Genomic DNA, 6,000 nt, shown 5'->3' with positions numbered 1-6,000 from the left:
TATATTTTGGAAGCGGGACAATATTATATTGGAAAGAATATGCTGCTTTAAGCGCTTGCTGATATTACTTTTAATTTCAAGTCCAAAAATTTAACTCAAAGTTGGTTCATACTAATTCATGACCTTTTTTCCGCTGAAAACGAAAAACAAAATAGTAATTCCGCATCCAAAATGAAAGAACCCAGCAGTACTAAATAGAAGTCAGAAAGTTATAGAGAATTTAACTCTGAAAAAAACGTATGGCTTTGAAACCATAAATGAGCTTTGTTTTGACTGTATACCGTGAATAAGTAATTGAGAGGGCGAAAACTATTTTCTAAGGCACATAAAAACGCAATTACCGATAATTGCAAGTACCAACTTTGTTCAATCGCAACGTAGATGCTTGTGAAGGAAAACTAGGGAGTGTTGCATATCTTAAGCGGAACTGGTGAACTTTCAATGTATTTTCAATGTATTAAGTTTCTATAGGCGGTTTTTTGCAGAATTTGTCAAAAAAAGCCTCTAGTAAAACATTTTCTAGAATATTTTATCCCTCAAGCGGCCTTATAAATTCATTGCTTTTAAAACTTCCTCAAAAAGACCGACTTTACATAGTGAAATATTTCTTAGTGTTTAGAATTTTATTTGTCGTTTCGTCGACATGCAGAAAAAATACTCAAGGTGATTTTGGCACCGGAACGTGATTTTTCGAGCTAACGCGGGAAAGTGATTAGCTAAGTTTGATAGTTTTTGGGTCTCTGAATACAAATAGAAGAAAGTAGAATATTTTTTTGGAGGTATTATTATCGCGGAGAAGTGAATGTGTTGTTGGAGATAATACACCAGTCAAAAAAATTTTTGTTTTTTGAATATCTCGGAGAAGTGAATATGTTGTTGGAGATATTACACCAGTCAACAAAATTTTTTTTTTTTGAATATCTCGGAGAAGTGAATATGTTGTTGGAGATATTACACCAGTCAACAAAATGTTTGTGTTTTTATTATCACGGGGAACTGCTTAGCTACATAGCTCGTGAGGCTTTGATTCCAAATTACATCAGTCACATTTTGTTTTTTGCATATCTTTGAGTATTGATTAACTACTTTTGAAAGCTTATGGGTCTCTACAACTGTATTTAGACGCAAAACTTGAAAAATTGAATATGGCATAGTACCAGAGATGTTTGCCTAAAGTGAACTGGAATAATTCATAAGAAGGAGTAGGATTAATAACTTTTTCCTACCTAACCAGTAACTCTTTTGGTAATCATCCCAATGTTATTGAAAATTTAAAATACAAATTAAAATATCGTTCCTCATAACTTCCTCTTAGACCGGAATGTCGAGAAAAACGGCTCCAAAGTTTTCAATTTATTATGCTCCTCTAATTAAAAGTTACGATACATTTGTATCTAATGAGTCATATTTTATAGATATCGCCACGCATAAAGGTCATTTCCGCAATAAGCGATATGTGCTTTTTCAGATGATTTCTATTACGATGATATGGTTTTTAAAGGTTATGAAACAACTTTCAATACTGCTTTGCTCTTTTTATAGAAAATAAATAAGTTATTTAGATTTATTTAAAAAGAGGAGAACTTTAGGGGCCGTATTTTCAAATGTTGAGGTAGCCCCACAAGATCCAGTGGCGACTCAAGCCAAATATGGGGTCCCGTGGTGATAAGTCTCTCCTTACTCATTTAGGCAGTTTGCGGTATGATTCTGCATGGAAAACTTTTCCGTTTTCGTTCTGTATACCAAGCGGAATTTTTTACTTCCTTCTACATCGCTCACGAAAGAGCTTTCACAACGCATGCAATGTGAATGGGAGCATACAAAGTACATTTACAGAACAATCGAATTTAATGGGTATTAATTGCCTAGTTGGAGGAAAGTTCTCAAAAGTTGCTGCTGGGAATAGCAAGCATACACATATACACATAAATGTGCTTGAGAATGTTAATGGATACTGGTAAACATGTCCATAGTAATTCCTACAAATACGTGTACATCCATTCCAATTGAAATGCCAACAAAGCATTTTATGAGTTAGGATAACAAAGGATAAGCATTTACTGAAAGCATCGAGAACAAAGAAAAAAAAGAGAACAACAGAAAGAAGCACAGGAAGAGGAAAGTGTTGCTCAATGCTTCAACATTAATATGTTACAAAATACACAAAATGCCTACAACCAATGAAAGAAACGAAAGAGATAAGTAAGCAAAGCATCACACATCCAAAGAATTCCACAAGTGGGGAAGACACCATATCTGTTCCTCTTGCCACAATTCAAAACACAAAAAAAAAAAACAAAAAACGATTGTTGAACTTAAACAAGCATATGTGGGCATACATATACACATTTGTCTTATTCACAAGCACCTACACATACACAACTATTACTGCCTACAGTTGTGCCATAGACATGCCGGAAATGCATTGTCTATGGCGCCTTGAATTCATTTTTCCCGCTCCCGCTTACTTTCTCCGAAGCCCGGCGCTACAATCAAATTGATTTCAGCTCTAGACAAGTGCTCATATATACTTATATGCTTGTACGTATGTATATTGGCACTAGTGCGCGTAAAGGAAAATACGAGGGAAAACTTAGCGAAACAGGCAATACGGAAAGTGAAACAAACAAGCTGCAATGGCAGTTTGGTGCAAATGCAATTTGAACTCAGTCAATATGTTGTTATGGATGTTGGTATAACTGCATTTGTGACTGGGAGAATTACCGGTTCAAAATGAAGTTAGGGCTGAGGCACTTACTTAGTATTTTTGCACGTTCTTCGATGAAATCGTTTAAAGCATTTGTCGATATTAAATATAAACTTACTCGTCTATGTATTTTCTCTTTCTATCTGCAATTAGGAAAATCAAATGAAATATTTTGTCAATTCTGAAATGTGTTTCATTAAATCGAATATGGACTTTTTTAAGAAATAAAAATAATGAGAAAAGGATGTACAAATAATGCAACCCTTTTTGGTTTTTTGGTTTTTGACTGGAGTGTAAGCTCATGCTATTTGAAAAAAAAAAAATAATGGTTTAGTCTTGATTAGAATCATCAAAAATGTGCTGTTGTTTTTATAGTTGAATAAATTGTTTTTAAATTTCAATTCACGATTTCCTCCAACATTTCCTATGGGAATTTGGTTTTTCAATTTTGCGTTAATACTTAGAGTACGAAATTTTCATGGCAAAGCTGGACATTTCTAATGGTAATCGTATTCAGTAACAGTTCTCTCCCCACTGCTATTTGCATTTTTAAAGACAATTAGCACATTCAGATGATATTAAATTTTACATTGACTTACCATGCCTTCTGACATGGACTAAGCCAATTAAGCCAAATGAGCAGATCTGCCCCTTTGGGTTTTAGTCCTAAACTACCATCTCAATGCAGTGTGTTTCTCTGTTTTACCGAATTCAATCGTGATCGCGTTTCATTACAGGACAAATTCTCTGAAATTTATCCAAATCGGTTACGGTACTGGAAAAATAAATGTTGTGCGTGAACTGTTATTGCCAAATAAGATTGAGACATGCTATGGCAATTACTCAGAATAAGGCTCAATTCAAGTATTTGAAAAATTCTTTTAAACTTATGAAAAAACATATGAACATCAATAAGCAATATTTTGATAAACGGTAACGACATTTCTGATTATTACTATTTTTTAATCGTCTATCGAATTAGAATCCTTCATGTATTTTGTGAAGCTCTGTATGGGCTGCAGCGTCCCAAAAGAGCTAAAAAATTGAAATTCGGTTGAAAAAAATAGGGAACGTTTGTCAGCGCCACAACGATCATAAAGCTTGAGATGTCTGTATATATACGGGGGGCGTTCAATAAGTACTCGTGTTAGAAATGAAGACACCATTTTTTAATGTTTTTTTTTATTTTTCAACATAGTCCCGTTTTAGAAAGATACACTTCTTCCAACGCTCCGGAGATTTCTTAACCCCTCCTCAAAAAAAAAGGATTTGTCGAACTCTTCAAAATTCGCCTCTGTCTCGGCGATGACTTCCTCGTTTCAACTAAATTTATTTCCCACTAGCTATTTCTTTGTGTTAGGGAACAAGAAAAAGTCGTAGTGAGCTAGATCGGGTAAATACGGGGGATGCAGCACCAAATGTAGCTTGGCGGCGACAACTCTTGATGAATGTGCCGGTGGTTTATCGTGGTGAAACAGCACCTTCTTTTTCACCAAATGTGGCCGTATCTCCTTCAATTGTTTATAAAAGCGGACCAATAACTCACTATAGTATTATCCAGTGATCGTTCTTCCTTTTTATAAAAAATCCATGAGGATGACACCGTTCGCATCCCAAAAAATCGTCGGTGACCACTCTATGCAAAAGTTCCTTTGGGTCTCGCTTAAATTGGTTCACTCACTGCTTCGAAGTTAACCGCCGAATCTGCTCATAAAACTATCTGCCGTTCAGAGTCGGCTTGAAACTGTAGGTCCCTCCTTTTGGTGGAACAACATCAAGACGCACTCCACAAATAGGAGGAGGAGCTCGGCGGAACACCCACAAACGGTGTACGCCCCAATTATAAGTACATATGTATAGTTGATTTTTTTTTGAAGGCTGACAACTTTTTGAGCGAACGTCATATGACCAAAAGCAAATATCTATTTTTTAACAATGGATTAGAAAATAAAATACTGGAAATAAGAATAAAAATCTTTTTCGTTTCCGTTTTACACGCATTTAAAGAAACACCCAAAAACACCATTTAAAATGAGGGGAGGACCTTAATATTTTAGGAGATCCTGTTGACAGACCTGCGCTAGTGAGCAGAATACGCATTTTGTATATTTGTACGACTAAATATAGGACTATGTTTAAGTTCGTGCGGTTTTTTTTCGAAATTTGAAACTTTATTGACGTAAAATGGTTACAAATTTAATATTCAAAGTATTGTCCATCGCTTACTACTACTTTTTCCCATCTTTCTGGCAATTCACGGATTCCCTTTGTGAAAAATTCGGTCGGTTTTGCCGCAATCCACGAATCGATCCATTTTTTGACTTCATCGTAATTACGGAAGTGCTGGTCAGCCAGGCCATGTTGCATCGATCGGAAGAGATAGTAATCGGATGGCGCAAGGTCTGGACTATACGGCGGGTGGGGTAGGACATCCCATTTGAGCGTTTCTAAGTATGTTTTGAACACTTGTGCAACATGTGGCCGGGCATTGTCATGTTGCAAAATAACTTTGTCGTGTCTATCGGCGTATTGCGGCCGTTTTTCTCGCAGTGCTCGGCTCAAACGCATCAATTGTCGTCGGTAGACATCCCCCGTAATCGTTTCATTCGGTTTCAGTAGCTCATAATACACAACACCCAGCTGGTCCCACCAGATACACAGCATAACCTTCAGGCCATGAATATTCTGCGCCGACGTCGATGTTGAAGCATGGCCAGGGTATCCATACGTTGCCCGACGTTTTGGATTGTCGTAATGGACCCACTTTTCATCGCCAGTCACAATTCGATGCAAAAAACCCTTTCTTTTGTGCCGTTGAAGCAGTTGTTCGCATGCCATAAAACGGCGTTCAACGTCTCTTGGCTTCAATTCATACGGCACCCAATGGCCTACCTTTCGGATCATTCCCATGGCTTTTAAACGTTTGGAAATGGTTGATTGATCAACTCCCAAAGTTTTTGCAACCTCTTCTTGCGTTTGAGCCGGATCTTGATCGAGCAATTCCTCCAATTCGGTATCCATGAACTTTGGCGGCGCACCCTCGCGTTCTTCGTCTTCCAAGCCAAAATCACCACTTTTAAAGCGTGCAAACCACTTCTGGCACGTTCGCTCAGCTAGAGCATGCTCACCATAAACTTCCACCAAGATACGATGACTTTCGGCTGCTTTTTTCTTCATATTAAAATAATGAAGAAGAATTCCCCGCAAAAACACATTATTTGGCACGAAATTCGACATTTTCAAGTGTGGTAAAAATATTGTTGTTTACGCTTCAAATAAAAAACTTATACTGA

Source organism: Anastrepha obliqua, chromosome 4, assembly GCF_027943255.1.
Source record: "Anastrepha obliqua isolate idAnaObli1 chromosome 4, idAnaObli1_1.0, whole genome shotgun sequence".
Classification (NCBI taxonomy): Eukaryota; Metazoa; Arthropoda; class Insecta; order Diptera; family Tephritidae; genus Anastrepha; species Anastrepha obliqua.
This window is presented reverse-complemented; position numbering follows the sequence as displayed.